This window comes from Dama dama, chromosome 1 (assembly GCF_033118175.1).
Source record: "Dama dama isolate Ldn47 chromosome 1, ASM3311817v1, whole genome shotgun sequence".
Taxonomy (NCBI): Eukaryota; Metazoa; Chordata; class Mammalia; order Artiodactyla; family Cervidae; genus Dama; species Dama dama.
Window position 1 is genome coordinate 20,086,305 of NC_083681.1, and position 19,254 is coordinate 20,105,558.

The following is a 19,254-nucleotide window of genomic DNA, read 5'->3' on the forward strand; positions in this document are numbered from 1 at the left end:
GCAGAGTTGAGGTAAAATAAAGTTAATTATTTTCCTTTCAGTTCAGTTCAGTTGCTCAGTCGTGTCCAACTCTTTGAGACCCCCATGGACTGCAGCACGCCAGGTTTCCCTGTTCATCACCAACTCCCAGAGCTTACTCAAACTCATGTTCATTGAGTCAGAGATGCCATCCAACCATCTCACCCTCTGTTATCCCCTTCTCCTCCTGAGTTCAGTCTTTCCCAGCATCAGGTTCTTTTCAGTGAGTCAGTTCTTAGCATCAGATGGCCAAAGTACTGGAGTTTCAGCTCCAGCATCAGTCCTTCCAATGAATATTCAGGACTTATTTCCTTTAGGATTGACTGGTTTGATTTCCTTGTAGTCCAAGGGACTCTCAAGAGTCTTCTCCAACACCACAGTTCAAAAGCATCAATTCTTTGGCACTCAGCTTTCTTTATAGTCCAATTGTCACATCCATACATGACTACTGGAAAAACCATAGTTTTGACTAGATGGACCTTTGTTGGTAAAGTAATGTCTCTGCTTTTTAATATGCTCTCTAGATTGGTCATAGCTTTTCTTCCAAGGAGCAAACATCTTTTATAATTTCATGGCTGTAGTCTCCATCTGCAGTGATTTTGGAGCCCAAGAAAATAAAGTCTGTTACTGTTTCCATTGTTTCCCCATGTATTTGCCATGAAGTGATGGGACTGGATGTCATGATCTTTGGTTTTTGAATGTTGAGTTTTAAGGCAACTTTTTCACTCTCCTCATTCAATTTCACTTGATCTTAGCCAAAAGGCTGAGAAGCGATTCCTCATTCAATTTCATCAAGAGGCTCTTTAGTTCTTCTTTGTTTTCTGCCTTAAGGGTGATGTCATCTGCATATCTGAGATTATTGATATTTTTCCCAGCAGTCTTGACTCTAGCTTGTGCTTCATCCAGTCCAGCATTTTGCATGAAGTCCTGTGCATAGAGGTTAAATAAGCAGGGTGACAATATACAGCCTTGACGTACTCCTTTCCTGATTTGGAACCAGTCTATTGTTCCATATCCAGTTCTAACTGTTGCTTCTTGACCTGCATACAGATTTCTCAGGAGGCATGTAAGGTGGTCTGGTATTCCCATCTCTTGAAGAATTTTCCACAGTTTGTTGTGATCCATATAGTCAAAGGCTTTGGCATAATCAATAAAACAGAAGTAGATGTTTTTCTGAAATTCCCTTGCTTTTTCTATGATCCAATGGATGTTGGCAATTTGTTCTCTGGTTCCTCTGCCTTTTCTGAATCCAACCTGTACCTCTGTAAAGTTCTCAGTTCATGTACTCTTGGTTTGGCTTGAATGATTTTGGGCATTACCTTGCTAGCATGTGAAATGAGTGCAATTGTGCAGCTTTGTTTAACTTAGTTCCCTGACTAGGGATCAAACCCTTGCCTCCAGCATTGGAAGCATGGAGTCTTAACTACCGAACCACAGGAAAGTCCCTCATCTTGTTTTAAATTGCAGAGTGAATCAAATCAGTAGTGTTGATAATCTTTAAAAAGGTTCCTAATTTGATAAAAATCCAACATTGTTTTAGTGTGACTGCTTTATTGACTACGCCAAAGCCTTCGACTGTGTGGATCACAATAAACTGTGGAAAATTCTGAAAGAGATGGGAACACCTGACCACCTGACCTGCCTCTTGAGAAACCTGTATGCAGGCCAGGAAGCAACAGTTAGAACTGGACATGGAACAACAGACTGGTTCCACATAGGAAAAGGAGTACGTCAAGGCTGTATATTGTCATGCTGCTTATTTAACTTATATGCAGTGTACATCATGAGAAATGCTGGGCTGGATGAAGCACAAGCTGGAAACAAGATTGCCAGGAGAAATATTAATAACCTCAGATATGCAGATGACACCACCCTTATGGCAGAGAGTGAAGAGGAACTGAAAAGCCTCTTGATGAAAGTGAAAGAGGAGAGTGAAAAAGTTGGCTTAAAACTCAACATTCAGAAAACTAAGATCATGGCATCTGGTCCCATCACCTCATGGGAAATAGATGGGGAGACAGTGGAAACAGTGTCAGACTTTATTTTATTGGGCTCCAAAATCACTGCGGATGGTGACTGCAGCCATGAAATTAAAAGACGCTTACTCCTTGGAAGGAAAGTTATGACCAACCTAGATAGCATTTTAAAAAGCAGAGACATTACTTTGCTAACAAAGGTCTGTCTGGTCAAGGCTATGGTTTTTCCAGTGGTCATGTATGGATGTGAGAGTTGGACTGTGAAGAAAGCTGAGCACTGAAAAATTGATGGTTTTGAACTGTGGTGTTGGAGAAGACTCTTGAGAGTCCCTTGGACTGCAAGGAGATCCAACCAGTCTATCGAAAAGGAGATCAGTCCTGGGTGTTCATTGGAAGGACTGATGCTGAAGCTGAAACTCCAATACTTTGGCCACCTCATGCGAAGAGTTAACTCATTGGAAAAGACCCTGATGCTGGGAGGGATTGAGGGCGGGAGGAGAAAGGGATGACAGATGATGAGATGGCTGGATGGCATCACTGACTCGATGGGCATGAGTTTGAGTAAACTCCAGGAGTTGGTGATGGACAGGAAGGCCTGGCGTGCTGCAATTCATGGGGTCGCAAAGAGTCGGACACGACTGAGGGACTGAACTGAACTGATGGTGTAGATTGGTAATGTAAAACTTTATAAATTGGCTGAGATTTCACTTTTTCAGCAAATTAGCTTCTTAGTCATTAAGAGTTGGCAGTAATATGATGGAGCATTTGAACATATGAAAAGACACTTGGTGGATGTTGAAAATTTGACAAGTTTAGCAAAGAATAATTGATAAATCTTAAAGAAGGGCAGGAAGCACGAATACTCACATTTGTTATAATCTTTTTCTCCTCCCAACTCTATTCAGTTTGAGTTAATTCTAGGGATCTTCTTCAAGTTTGCTGATCCATTTTCTTGTTATTTCCAAACTGTTGTTTATCCCATTGAGTGTACATTTCATTTCAGATATTGTAATTTAGAATTCTAAATTTATTTTTATTCTTTTTTAAAAATAGAATCTCCATTCATTTACTGATTAAGACCATATTTTATTTAAGTGTTTGAAGATATTTATAGCTACCTTAAAGCCATTGTCTGAAGATTCCAACTTCTGTTTTATCTTTGTATTCTTTTCTTGATTATGGTTCACCTTTTCTTGCTTCTTTGTATGTCTAAGATTATTTATTGTTTGCTATATATTGTGGGTCATACATTATAAAGAGTCAGAGTTATGTTGCTGTCCTTTAAAGCTTGTTGTGGTAGATAATTTTTGAATATTTTTCCTTCATCTTTCAGGCTTAGTTTTCAACTTTGTTAGAGGAGGGCTCTCCAATGAACATTTCTGAGATGATGGGAATGTTCTATATCTCTGCTGTCTGCTATGGTTGCCACTAGTCACATTTAAATCTTGAGCATTTGAAATGTGCTAGTAAGACTGACAAAATAAAATTTAAATTTTATTTAATTTTAATTAGTGGAAATTTAGATTGCTATGTGTGGTTTGTGGCTACTGCATTGGTCAGTGCAGGTCTAGGTTAAATCTAACTCTAGGGTAGGTTCCTTGCTCCTAGACCTTTCTGGAATCTCAGTGAATGGGATGTTGGTGAGTCTCCATTCTGACTGGGCCATAGTACCAGTGTCTTCCAGAACTGTGTAGCCTTTAGTATCTTTGTTCTGCTTTTAAATCTGTAATGGCCATTCTTTGGCAGGCTTCGTGGAGTCTTGCCATGTAAGTGTGCAGCCCATCCTTGGCCAATGATCTATATGAAGCTTATACAGATTTCTGCCGCTGACTTGCTATAATTAGGATTTGGAATTTTTAGCATATTTTGATATTGCATATTTTATTGTCCTCCTACTATACCTAAAAGCCATAAAATTGTGATCTTTAGAACCTAAAAAGTAAGGCTATGCTGATGATTTTTTACTTCTTCCTCCCTGTTCCCCAAATACTCTTCATTCCCTCATTGTGTCTCATCACATTCCACTAGTGAGTTAAGTACATATCTGCCGTCTCAACTTCTCTGCGAGCTAGTTAAGAGCAGGGATCATGTATTTCTCATTTTCATGTCTTTAGTACCTAGAACCTGATGGATGCATAGTGATGCTTTATTTATGGAGTTATGGGGGATTGAGAGAAGGCAAAAAGAACTAAACTTTTAAGAGGTTAGACAAACCAGCACTGTAAAGGCAAATAAGCCCTCAAGTGAGCAATCCATGTGAGCTCATAGAGGCAGTCAGACAGATGCTGGGTTCAACAGAAGCTGTCTAGGGAATGCTGTCATATCACTGCACAGGCATAGTCTCTTTTAAAAGCTTTGAATCACAACATTATTCCACTGTTCTAGTGGGGTCCTGAGAGAATAGATCTTGATGGCAGCAAGAAAAAGTGGCACACCTGTGAATATATCCTCATGTCCATGGTAATGATAGCAGTAATTGTTATATGTCAGGCATTTGTTCTTTCATAACAAACCTTGTAAGATAGGCATTATTATTGTCTCTGTTAACAGATATGGAAACTGTGATACAGAAGAATAAGAATGTGACCAGATTATAGGAACTAACTTGTCAAAGAAGGGATCCAACCAGGCAATGTGCACCAGAGCCCATGCCCTTACATGACATAATCTCTCATATTCTTTTTCTAAATTATTAGGTTGACATGAGGAAGAATGATGGAATTAGCACTGTTTACCACCAGTTTTCTGCATCAGTATTTTCAGCAAACACAGATACTTTGGATTTCCCTGGTGGTATATTGGATAAGACTACAAATGGATATCACCAGATCCTGAAATCAGATTGATTATATTCTTTGCAGCCAAAGATGGAGAAGCTCTATACAGTCAGAAAAAACAAGACTGGAAGTTCACAGTGGCTCAGATCATGAACTCCTTATTGCCAAATTCAGACTTAAATTGAAGCAAGTAGGGAAAAGCACTAGACCATTCAGGTGTGACCTAAAACAAATCCCTTACGATTATACAGTAGAAGTGACAAGTAGGTCTGATAGACAGAGTGCCTGAAGAACTATGGACAGAGGTTTATGACACTGTACAGGAGGCAGGGATCAAAACACTCCCCAAGAAAAAGAAATTCAAAAAGGCAAAATGGTTGTCTGAGGAGGCCTTACAAATAGCGGAGAAAAGAAAAGAAGAGAAAGGCAAAGGAGAAAAGGAAAGATATACCCATTTGAATGCAGAGTTCCAAAGAATAGTAAGGAGAGATAAGAAAGACTTCCTCAGTGATCAAAGCAAAGGAATAGAGGAAAACAATAGAATGGGAAAGACTAGAGATCTCCTCAAGAAAATTAGAGATACCAAGGGAACATTCCATGCAAACATGGGCACAATAAAGGACAGAAATGGTATGGACCTAACAGAAGCAGGAGATATTAAGAAGAGGGGGCAAGAATACACAGAAGAACTGTACAAAAAAGATCTTCATGACCCAGATAACCACGATGGTGTGATCACTCACCTAGAGCCACTGCTGGAATCCTGGAATGCTAAGTTAAGTGGGCCTTAGGAAGCATCACTATGAACAAAGCAGGTGGAGGTGATGGAATTGTAGGTGAGCTATTTCAAATCCTGAAAGATGATGCTGTGAAAGTGCTGCACTCAATATGCCAGCAAATTTGGAAAACTCAGCAGTGGCCACAGGACTGGAAAAGGTCAGTTTTCACTCCAATCCCAAAGAAAGACAATGCCAAAGAATGTTCAAACTCTGTACAATTGCACTCACTCATGCACTAGCAAAGTAATGCTCAAAATTCTCCAAGCCAGGCTTCAACAGTACATGGGCCATGAATTTCCAGGTGTTCTATCTGAATTTAGAAAAGGCAAAGGAACCAGAGATCATATTGCCAACATCTGCTGAATCATGGAAAAAGCAAGAGAGCTCCAGAAAAACATCTGGTTCTGCTTTATTAACTACACCAAAACCTTTGACTGTGTGGCTCCCAACAAACTGTGGGAAATTCTTTTTTTTTTTTTTTTTAACAAAAAGAAATAATCTAGATATTATTTATTTCTAGACAATTTTCAAAAACCTTTATTGCCTAATTTGCTTTATTTATTTATTTATTTTTATTATTATTATTTTTTTTGGTCATATATTGATATGAATCAGCCATAGATTTACACGTATTCCCCATCCCGATCCCCCCTCCCACCTCCCTCTCCACCCGATTCCTCTGGGTCTAAGAGATAGAAATACAGACCACCCACCTGCATCCTGAAAAATCTATACTCAGGTCAAGAAGCAACAGTTAGAACTGGACATGGAACAACTGGACATGGTTCCAAATAGGAAAAGGAGTATGTCAAGACTGTATATTGTCACTCTGCTTATTTAACTTATATTCAGAGTACATCATATGAAATGCTGGGCTGGATTGAAATGCAAGCGGAATCAAGATTGTCAGGATAAATATCAACAACATCAGATATGCAGATGACACCACCCTTATGGAAGAAAGTAAAGAACTGGAAGAGCCTCTTGATGAAAGTGAAGAGGAGAGTGAAAAATCTGGCTTAAAACTCAACATTCAAAAAGCGAAGATCATAGCATCTGGTCGCATCAAACCAGTCAATCCTAAAGGAAGTCAGTCCTGAAAATTCATTGGAAGGACTGATGCTGAAGCTGAAACTCCAATACTTTGGCCATCTGATACAAAGAACTGACTCATTGGAAAAGACCGTGATGCTGGGAAAGATTGAAGGCGGGAGGAGAAGGGGACGACAGAGGATGAGATGGTTGGATGTTATCACCGACTTAATGGATATGAGTTTGAGCAAACTCCTCGAGTTGGTGATGGACAGGGATGCCTGGTGTGCTGCCATGGGGTCTCAACTGTCAGACATGGCTGAGCGACTAAATTGAACTGAACTGATAGTGGATAGGAGTCTCTCTGCTAGTGCAGTGGACACAGGTCCAACCCCTGGTCTGGAAAGATTCCACATGCCATGGAGCATAAGCTGGTGTACCACAACCAGTGAGCCTTCATGCTGCGACTCTGGAACTGTCGCGCCTAGAGCCTGTGTTCCACAGTGGGAGGTGCCACCATAATGAGAAGCCCATGCACTGCAAGGGAGGATAGCCCTGACCTGCCACCACTAGAGAAAGCCCATGTGCAGCAACAAAGACCCAGCACAACAACAACAACAGAAAATAAATAAATAGACAATGTAAAATAAAACCACAGCTACTATAAAGTGCTCTGCTAGACTTCAACAGTTAAAATATGTGCTTTATACAGAGACTTTCCAGGTGAATCATTGGTAAAGAATCTGCCTGCCAATTCAGGAGAGGCAGGTTCAATCCCTAGGTTGGGAAGATCCCCTGGAATAGGAAATGGCAACCCACTCCTGTATTCTTGCCTGGAAAATTCCACGGACAGAGGAACCTGGCGGGCTACAGTCCATGGCGTCACAGAATTAGACAGGACTGAGCATGCATATAGAGCCCTAGTCTAAGAAACTTGAATTTAGCTGGACAAATATGACATAGAGTTAAAAACTGAATAAGGATACAAAACATATGCTAAAAACAGCTAAAGGTTGCACAGCTATTTTCAAAATTTGTTATTACATAGGATACTTGGGTAAAATGGTCATACAATCTAGCTATATTACAGATAAGGAAACTGAAGTACACAGTGGTTAACCAATTTGCTCAAGCCCTTAATCACTTATTTGTCCATCCATCTATCTATCCATCCATCCATCCATCCATTCATCCAATATTTATGAAATATTGTAACAGAACTTTGAATACATCCTGTGAGGGTTAAGTGTAGGCATGGTGGAGTCAGGGAAGTTTTCTCAACTGCATGTGGTAGAGAAGAGAAAGTAACATCTGAAGTGGGGAAACAATGTGAGATGAGACCTGAGTCTCATCGATTTCACAGGGATCTGTCATCTCAGTCCAGTGGTCTTTCAATCACAGCCTAGACACTACTCATTTGTTTTGAAACTGGAACTTCTTCGGCTCTTTAACCCTAAAAATGTACTATAGGAAGAAAACTGTTGTAGCAGATTGTATTCTTCAAGGTGGTCACAATGGGCTCGCTCATCCTGCATGCTCTTTATGTGATGAGTGGGTTGACAGGGTAAGAGGTGGTTGGCTCCCCAAATGTTTTTACGTGATGAGTCTGAACATAGCAAAAATTCCCTTAACAGACAGTATCATTTTGTGAAAAGGATCATAAATGTGAAAAGATTTGGCTCCTGTTTTTAGGCATTTGCTTTTCTTTGGCCTTTATGACATCTCTACTTTTACCTTTGCAGTCACAGATGCAGGCATTGCCAACTTTGCTTTTATTATTCAACAAATACTTATTGAGTGTCCACTGTGTCAGGTACTGTTCTAGCACAGGTGATACAACCATGAACAAAACCAGCATCTCTGCCCTACTAGAGCTTATACAACAATGGGGAAGATCAGTAAGTAAATAATACAAATGCACAAATACATAAAACAATGTTAGTATAGATCTTCCAAAGGAAAAAGAAAGCAGAGTAAGGATGTAAAGTGTGACAGGGATTCTATCACATATGACTATCCCAAATGGCCTTTCTGAGGAGGTGACATTTGAGTTGAGAATTGAACTGAGTAATGAGCAGGCCATGAAAATATCTAGTAGAATAGTATTTCAGAAAAAGAGAAGTGCAGAGACCCTAAAAGCATTGCATGCATTTTCATCCTCTTCTTGGGACTGTGCTTTAAATGCTCCAGGGATGGGATCTGGGCTCAGAAGGCCTGTAACTATTAACATTTACCAGCTGAGACCTCTTCAGCTTCCCAAATGTAGGTACAGAACTGCGTACTCCGAAACAGAAATGGAAAAGTGGATACTGGGGCCTGGGAATTTTTTTATCATTTCACACACACACACACACACACACACACACATTAGGACCATGTCTCTCAAGTGGAGCTCTTTGGAATGCAGGAGCCAGTTTTTGTCTAAATAGGCTGCTTAATTTCCCATATCTGCTGAAGGCTCAGACCCAGGAGTCTCTAGAATCCTATTTTCAGCAATATTACCTTTTACTTGGAAGTGCATGACTTTATTTGTATAGATTACTGGCTGTAGCAGCAGATAGTCTCTCTACTCTTTAATTATCTGTTTGCTGCCTGTGCTTGCTGAGATGTCTAGTGGGAGACAGTTTGGGCATTATGAAACCAGTGCAGGCTCTCTGAAGTTAAACTCATTCACTGCTTCATGGCCATATGGCTTCAGGCAAATGATGCCTTTCTGGGTCTCAGCTTACTCACCTGTAAAATGGCTATAGTTTCTTCTTGATGGTAAATCCCTCTTACTTCCATTCAGCTAACCCTGAATAACTCCTGGATGTGGGTAGTGTCAAATTACCTTAATTAACCAGGGACATAGGGTAAGATATTCAGGCACACTCTGAGCATTCTCCCTTAATGGAGGCACTCAGCTGGCAGACACACTAATTTTGATGATTGCTTACTCAGTTTTCTTCTTGTCAGACACTATTTTGGCTCTTGAGGGAGTTGTCAATCCTGTTACTGGACACAGAAGTTGGGAGAAGATACAAAGGTCCAAACTATAAAAAAAGGCTCTCAAAACGCTGCCTACTAAATGGTATGGTGAATCCAAAAGCACTGGAACCTTAGATACCTTGCTTGGAAGGTATTGTCTGATTTTCTATAGTTTGAGGTGTAGGGTGTATGTAGTGAGTGTCTCAGTTAATATTGTAGAGCTTCTGGGAAGAACAATGTGTTTCCAGGGGTCAGCAAATAATAATCAGGGCCCACAGACCTGCTTAACATTTTTCAATTATTCTTTCTAAAAACCTTTGAGAACCAATAAGCCTTCAATGATAATTAGTAAAACCTGTTTTCACTGAACACAGAAATGTCTATAATGAAACAAACTGTCTTTTAAAATAAATGACCTTGGACATTATTACTGCCTGGCAAGCAAGCACCTGTGCCGTTATCTACATAAATGCTGTGTGTTCACACCTGAAGAGTCTGCTTAAGTGTCATCTTTATTAAATCACACCAGGACACAAAGGATGCCCTGAGTGGCCTGACCCCCAGTCTAGGGACCTTACTAAATCAGTGGTTCAGATCATGTGGTTCTTGGTGGAAAAACTGTTACATCAGGAATCATTATCTAACTGTGTTTTCTCTTCAATTCAGTTCAGTTCAGTCGCTCAGTTGTGTCTGACTCTTCGTGACCATAGACTGCCGCACACCAGGCTTCCCTGTCCACCACCAACTCCTGAAGCTTGCTCAAACTCATGTCCATCGAGTCAGTGATGCCATCCAACCATCTCATCCTCTGTCGTCCACTTCTCCTGCCTTCAGTCTTTCCCAGCATCAGGATCTTTTCCTATGAGTCAGTGTTTTCTCTTGCATGTGCCTATGTTGTTGCTGTGGCCTCTGTCTCCCATGCAGACAGGTAGCCTTCGAAGGAGTCACCTCCATGCTGATGAAACCCCTTGCTGACCACTCAGGGCACATTACAGAAGAGGGGAGCGTGTGGGATTATAAGAGCTGTTCATGATGGGGGTGGAGTGTTTGGGGAGGTCATCATGAGGACGTGATGGCTGGTTGACCCACAGCGGTGGGACCCAAGCAATCGGAGGCTCCTCACCCCTTCTCTGTCCATGGATGTACATTCTGCCCATCATTCCAACTATGGGAGCCATTTTCAAAGGCACTGCCTCGAGACAGCAATGTGTTGTGGAGGTGTATTTAAGCACTGAAGCCAGTTAAGGATTCAGGTAAGGGTGACTGAGCCTAATTAAGGCCTCTATGTAAACTTTTAAGATTCTGGTGGTAGCTTTGGGAATCTACGCATTTTGCAGCTGCTCAAGACAAGCCTTGAATACAAGTTCTCTTGCTTATTAAATCTGCCACTACAAACGCAAAAGCAAACCAACCAACCAAATAAACAAAAGAACCCAAAACTTTGTGAAGAAGGCAGAACAGATTTTTTTTCATTCATTCATTCATCCATTTAGCTGTCATTTATCAAACACCTACCTATGGGGTTGCAAAGAGTCAGACATGACTGAGTGACTAACACTTTATCATGTCTAATACAGGAATAGTCTTTATTTCATATAAATTGCTTCATTTAATTCTCAAGACACCTTGAAAGGAGTTATCAGAGTTTCCCTTTTCCACATGAGAAGCCTCAAGAAGATAAAGTACTATCCCAGGCTAGGAAGGATTGAAGCAGAGCTGATATTTAGCAGGTGCATACCAACATGGTTATATTTTCTGTTAAAACATCAAAACATTTCTAAATCTCTAGAAATAGTCACTGCCTGGAGCTTCTCAAGCATCCCCATTCAACTCCTCTGGTCCCTTGCCTCCAAATCCTTCCTAGGATTTAATAACTAACTGGACTGTGCCTAGCACAGCAGGAGGGTGCTGTCCCCAGCTCCAGGATGGCAGCCAGTGTCGGTTCTAATCAGTTGGCACCTCTGCCCTACTGGTCAGTAAATATTTGAGTATCACCCTGCACTGGGGAGGGGAGAATTAAAGCTCAAGGAGATTAAGAGGGATGTCTAGAGTCCCAGGATGACACAAACCCAAGTCTTCGACTCAAAGTTGTATTTTGTGTTACAGTACTGCGCTATCTTTCAGTGAGTGGAACTGGAAATGTTAGGTCTATTGATTTTGCATTTTTCTCTCAAAATTTTTACATGGCTTATTTCTCAACAAATAATTTAATATATGTGCTTGTCACTCAGTCGAGTCTGACTTTTTTGTGACCCTTGGAATGTAGCCTACCAAGCCCACTGCCCTTGGGATTTTTCAGATATGAATACTTCAGTGGGTCACCATTTCCTGCTCCAGCGGATCTTCCTGACCCAGGGATCAAACCCGCATTTCTTGTGTCTCCTGCATTGCAGGCAAATTCTTTACTGGCTCTATAAGTATATATTTATGATAATATAAATTATATATACTTAATCAACTTGATTGGTTTAAACCTGACTGGTTTTATCAGACAGAGGCAAAAGAGGGACATGTCCTCTGCAGACAGTTTGGTTATGATAGTCTTGGAATTTGTGGGATAGAAAATAGCACATTTCTTTATAAGGAATATGCTTCTGTTTGCAAGCGTGTTTCATTTGATCATTATACTACATTGTGAGCTCTCCCTCTGGCAGGAGAGCCCCTGAAATTTCTGAATATTTGAGATGGCATTGGAGCTGTAAGCAGAGCTTTTTCTGAATGTAGAGCTCATGATTGGAAGAAAGAGTTTAGTCTGGGCAGAGCCAGTGCCTAAAGATAGGATTTCATAGTCACTGGATCTTATAGCTGAAAAAGCTTTAGAAATTTCCTAATTCATTCAGTTGAAATGTTTTAAGTAACAACAATGAACTAGGTTCTGGGAGGCTCTGAGGATACAGAACTAAAAATCAGTTTCTACTCATAATGAACTCAAAGGCTCATTGAGAAACAGACCAGTAGAAAGATGTACTGTAACGTAACTGTTGGGGATTAAAAGATAGAGCCGACTGTGGACTAAAGCATATTGCCTAGCAGCCTAAGTACCTTCCAGGGTTGGAATGATACTCCTATTTTCTAGCAGAAAAGGCCCATGCTGGGTTGAACCTGGATAGGGGGTTATGCCACAGAGTGTTTTAAATAATGGATCACAATGTCCAGGTTGGCTATGGAAGAATGTGAAACTGACAATGTGGTAGAAAGTGGAGATTCCTTTGTCTGGATGTCTTAATGAGTCAAAGTCAGGAGTAGAAGGGATAAATGTTGGTGTTCAGGAGCACAATAGGAGGAAGAGGTCCCGGGAGTGATCCTGTTATATAGCTGAGGTGTGGAGACTGAAGGGGCAGCAGCATGCCTGTGGAGGAGCCAGACTTCAGTCAAGGCATGATGGAGGAGGAGTGTTTCGAGAAGAAGCTGGGAATACTGTGAAATACAGAAGAAAAGATTAAGGGAGGGTTGGAGTATTAGGGTTGCAACTGGAACGAAGAAAGCACAGAGAATGAAGGTATGAGGGGATAAATGGTGACGGACTGGCATTTTGGGCAGGAGTCAAGGATGGGAAGGACACAGAGCTTGGCATGTTTTTCAGATAAAGGACCCACTGAGGTTGTTTCAGTGCTGAGGAGGCCGAGGTCCCAGATGGAGTCAGGGACTCAGAGCTCCTACTGGAAGATGTGCCTCCATTTCAGTTTCCAAATAGGGCCTGAGAGAGAGCACCACTTCATATAGATCCTAGTCCAACCTGTGCAAAAGATAGAATTACTCTGTTTCCAGACTCCCCAGCTTGATTTGGAGTACTCATGCTTCTGAGAGACATCTGCTGAGGCCTCAGTAGACTCTGCTCTAGAGGGGATTCTAGCCAGTGTGTGAACAGTCATTTGGCAGTTCCCAGGATCTTGCCTTCATGTAGTAAGCATCATCAGCCATGAACCATCTGCCATCAGAAATGTATCAAATTTTGATGAGTTAACCATTTTCTCCCCATTGGTGAAAAGATATGGTTTCTGAGGAAGTCAAGTTATATTCAGATACATTTTATTCCAATTTACTTCCAAACTCTAGAAGTTGGAAAAATGACATCTCTGTTATAAAGAATCCATGCTTTGTAAGGAGGCATTCTGTTGACTTTAATTCATAGTCTTGGAGGCATCACAGTTATTTCAGACCAAGACAAGAAGTCAGTTTCTCTCACTAAATGGTGAGCTCTTGAAGATTGGTTCAGAAGGGATAGTCAATAAATGTTTGTAGAGTTAATAGCAAGTTTTTGATGGCTGCTGTTTCTTCACTAATGATGCCCTTTTCCACAGGATCCCATTTTGATTCTGCTGTCTCTGATCCACATGGAAATGCTGGACATACATCTAATATCTCTTCCCATCATGCAGGCTTCTAAAAAATACCCCTTTCTCCAAAATCTGCCTTCTCTAGGCCATCCTAAAGCTTATTATTTAGTAACTGCTCTAAAATATTATGTTTGCCATGCCATTCCTTTGTGCAAAAACTATCACTGGAGATCTCTGTTCCCTAAATGACAATATCTAGAGTTCAGAGTGTGGCAGTCAATGTCTTCCATGTTGCAACCAACATCTTCTTGGCCTAATTTTCCATTTATCATTTTTAGGAATTTACCTTTCCAGCCAAATTGATCTTTTGACTGTCATTTGTTCAGGACTTATACTTCCTTACCTCTATTTCATTATTTATGGTCACTATGCTTGTAATAGAAACCTATTACTTCTGTTTATTTTCTGCTTTCTGAAACTAATGCACATTAATGAAACTTTGCGGCATTGACTGTACGTGAGCTATAAATGCAATGAGTTCACTTGAGGGAAATCCAGTGAGCCACTCAACCAACATTTATTGTGTGTACTATGTGTTAGCCAATGTTTTAGGTACTCTTAGATAGCAACAATAATGATAGTTAAAAAGTATGTGTTAGGGACTCTTCTAGTGTTTTACATATAATTGCTCATTTAATCCACTTAAGTAATTTAACTCAAAGGGTGTTGTTGTTGTTCAGTCGCTAAGTCGTGTCTGATTCTGTGACCCCATGAACTGCAGCATGCCAGGATTCTCTGTCCTTCACTATCTCCCAGAGTTTGCTCACATTCATGTCCACTGAGTCAGTGATGCTATCCAGCCATTTATCCTCTGTTTCCACCTTCTCCTTTTCTCCTTTTGCCCTCAATCTTTCCCAGCATCAGGGTCTTTTCCAATGAGTTGACTCTTTGCATCAAGTGGCCAAAGTATTGGAGCTTCATTTCAGTGTCAGTCCTTCTAGTGAACATTCAGGGTTAATTTTCTTTAGGATTGACTGGTTTGATCTCCTTGCTCTCCAAGGGACTCTCAAACATCTTCTCCAGCACCACAATCAGAAACATGTAAACACATTCTACTCTCATGAGACTCACAGTCTTATTGGGAGAGACAGAAGGGTAAAGATAACCATGATGTAGTTTGGTAACATGGTTAGTCACAGGGTTCTATGGGATTGCATATGGTGTGGTGTTGACTTTATATTGCTGTGTAATAGGCTTTTCTGGTGGCTCAGTGGTAGAGAATCTGCTTGCCAATGCAGGAGATACAAGTTTGATCCCTGGGTCAGGAAGATCCCTTGGAGAAGGAAATGACAGCCCACTCTAATATTCTTGCCTGGGAAATCCCGTGGATAGAGGAACCTGGAGGACTACAGTCCATGGGGGCACAAAATAGTTGAACATGACTTAGTGATTAAGTAGCAACAACAACAACAAATTGCCACAGATGTGGTGGCTCAAAACAACAAAGTTATTATCTCACAGTTTTGTAGGTCAGAAGTATGACGTTGCTGTTTTCTTTGCTTGTGGTCTTACTGGGCTAAATCAAGATGTTAGTTAGGTTGTGTATCATCTGGGGCTCAGCATTCTCTTGCAAGATCACTGGTTGTTGGCAGAATTCATTTTCTTGTGATACTAGATCTGAAGTCCCCATTGTTTTGGTGGTTTTCAATTACGATTCTGTTTAATCTTCTGGTGGCCTTCCCAAAATTCTTTCCTGGTGGCCCCCTCCACCTTTAAGCCAATAATGGCACAGCAAAACTCCTTCACACTTTAAATGTCTTACTTCCTCTCCTGCAACCAGTCAGAGAAAACTCTATTTTTGAAGAGCTCATGAGACTGGGTTAGGTCCATATCACCTCTCTTCTGATTAACTCAAAATGTATTAGTCACTCAGTCATGTCTGACTATTTGTGACCCTCATGGACTGTAGCCCACCAGGCTTCTCTGTCTATGGGATTTTTTAGGCAAGAAATACTGGAGTGGGTTGCCATTTCCTTCTCCACGGGATCTTCCTGACCCAAGGATTGAACCCACAACTCCTGTGTCTCCTGTATTGCAAGCAGATTCTTCATCTGCTGAGTCATCTGGGAAGTAGATATATTAATAACTTTAATTACTTTGGCAATATATCTTTTGCCATTCATGCAATGTAACATGATCATAGCAGTTATGTCTTATCATATTTACAGGGGAAAGGGGTCATATATGGGAAAGTGTCATTGCGGGTCATTTTGGAATTCTGCCTGTGGATATATAAGCTGAGCACTTCTCCTAATTTTGGGATTGGAATGGGAGTAGGTAGAGCAAGAGAAAGCTTTTGAAAGACAGTGATATCTAAGCAGAGAGCTAAAGAATTTATAGGAATTAGGGAGGTGGAAAAGAGTCAAAATGAAAATGGGGAAGAGAGGGTTCCTGACCAGTGTGTTGTTATTCAGTTGCTAAGTCGTGTCTGACTCTTTGTGAACCCATGGACTGCAGCATACCATGCTTCTCCATCCTACGCTATATTAACCAGTATAGTGAGGGTGATATTTGATCTCAACCAATGTTCTTTTTGTTCCTGATATTTATTTTCTGCTCTGAAATATTTGTTTTCTTTGTGTTTTGTTCCTGATATTTCCCTGTGTACTTAAACCGATCCATTTATTTCCGGTGGCAGCTAAGGCAACCTGAGCTTCCAGGGAGAGAATGGGTCAATGCTCAGCCTTTGTGTTCCACAGCAGACTTGTAAACTTCATGGTAGAGACAGTAGATAAAAACACAAAAATTATTTCCATCTCAAAAATCAAAACCCTGAAGGACTCAGACAGGATTTTGATTTGGAAGACTGAGAATCTGTGAAAGCCCGTTCTTCCAAGTGAGAAGAAATAAACTCTTCCTTGGAGAAGAACAATAGTGTTAGGAACTGGTGTGGTTATCTGATAAGGGGTAGTGTAACCTGCATTGGTCTGAACCTTGTCTGGGTGAGGACAATGGAAACATCATGTATGTTAGAAGGTCAGGGAGCAGAAGTAGGGTGAATCTTGCTTCCCTCTCTGGAGTCTTGGGAGTAATCAGTTTTAGTAGAGTTCTCTTGTCTCAGGGCAAGAGGAATTAGTGAAGAGGTGGCTGTGGGCGATGTCTAGTCAAAGAGGCCTGACACACCTCAGTTGTCTATCACCCTAGAGAGACTGAGAGTGTGAACCAGCAGACCCGACCAGGTTTTGTGGCCAGAAAGACAAGATGCAGCATAGGATGCTGAGTTCATCTGTAGAACCAGAGACCACCTGGAAACTCAAGCCCCAAAGAAGATGTAGGTAGGGAAAGACTCTGATGTCAGGTCAGTGGGGAGATGGCCATCTCAGCAGGTGCCAGAATAAATAAAGAGTGGACAATGCCAAGGCAATAAGATTTTCCTCATCCATACTTCAACCTAAGCATTAGGCAAGGCTGCTTGGAATTTAGATGCAATCCTAGGAAGAAGAAGAATCTGAAAATGCAGAAATGATCTGAGTAAGAAGAAACAAATGTGATTACAATCAAATTACTACCTCTTGTTAGACTGGGAGCTTAAGCTAGAAATCACATTTAATTACAGAAAAGTAAAAGGAGTTCTATTTCTGGATGTCTGAGTTTTGGGCCTGGAGAATTTGTATCCACCGCAAAATTCTAAAACAAGTGAAAGCGTTGTGACTAAGGAGGTTGGAGGGTGAGGCCTTGAGCTGGATCTTAATGGATTTTCAGGACAGGTGAGAGTATAATGAGGGAGGATTAATATAGAGTGTGAGGAAAGGGAGAGAGGGCTTCCCTGGTGGCTCAGATGGTAAAGAATCTGCCTTCAATACAGGAGACCCGGGTTCGATCCCTGGGTGGGGAAGATATTTTGGAGAAGGAAATGGCAACCGACTCCAGTATTCTTATCTGGGAAATCCCACGGACAGGGCCTGGCATGGGGTTGCAAAAGGTCAGACATGACTGAAGTGACTAACATTAAGGGGAGAGAGAGAGAAATAGAGGTGAAGAGGGGTGGGAGCCTAGTTGTAGTATAAGATTTATTCAAGGGGACACATGATTGGACATGGAGGGTAGAGTCAGATTATGAAGAGCCTCAGTGGGTTGGAAAGAGCTGGTGCTGAAGAGCTTATTAGAGAGAGGAAAGTAAAGCATCATTACTGCATACTTTCTGAGGATATACCCAAGAAAATGTCTTGAAGGGAGAAGCTGCGTAAGATGGATCTGATAGAAGAGATAGTCTTTTTATTTTTCTTCTTTTAGTCTAAATGATTTCCCTCCCCACTTTCCAATGGTTTCAACTGCAATCTCCACACACCTACAGCTGTTTGAAAAATTCATAAAACATTAAAAAGAAGTAATAGCCCAAGTCTTTTCACTTTTGGCAGGTTTATTCAAGGACATTTAGTTCTCATAATTAGTTTCCAGAAAGTATGAGTTATACCTGCAGTGTTTCAAAGAAACAGTTTAACTTTCTCCAGGCTCTTTGATAGGAAAATTCACTTAGCCACTGTTGCAGCTTGCCACACACCCAGAGCTACACAGCCTGTTCTTTTGTAACATATGGGAAAAGAACAATGAAAGCCCAAGCCCTCTGTGATGTCTGAAATTTATGCACTTTTGTGCCCACATTTTCATGGAATTTCTGGTAACACGACATCTGGAAGTTGGCTATCAGCAGTCTGCTACCAGCAACTGGTTCTTATTTCTGAGGCAGGTCTGCCTAACAGAGGCTCCCAGGGTTTTGTGAGGTATTAATTTTTTTCTTAAGACCTTGCCATCACTTGGAGTTACAGTCTAGGTTCTGGTTAATATATCAGGTTGCTTGTTGTGAGGCAATAAAAGCAGACACTGGCTAGCTTAAGATAAAAACATAGAAAAAATAATGAAAAGTTCTTGGGGGTATTTCATAAGACTGAAGGAAGAGCAAAAAAAGTTGATAAATGAGGGCATCTCTGGGGATCCCACCCCCAGGACTTGGTGGATCTCTCCAGAGTTTGGAAATCAATGCAGTCTGTTTCTGAGGGCTGAGCTCCCTCCCATTCAGATTTCCAGGAGAGAATCTGATCAGATTAGTTAGATGTGGGGTTCTTCCTGTGCATCAAAGGTCATTTCCAGAAGCAGGGCTCAGTATGAGTCAAGCAGGCATCATGTGTCTACAATAATGTCCTTGGAGTTAGATAGATCTGGGTTAAACCCAGCTATTCTCCATTCATTCATTTATTCATTAGAAATATTTATTGAAAATCTATTGCATCTAATATGTCTCTTTCATATTTTTAAACGTCCAAGAAATGTGGGTGTCTGTTTTCTGAAGAAGGAGTATAAAGACAGTCTTTGACATGTGTGGGTTTGACAGTCAAGTTTATCAATAAACTAAGAAAGGATTTATAGAGAG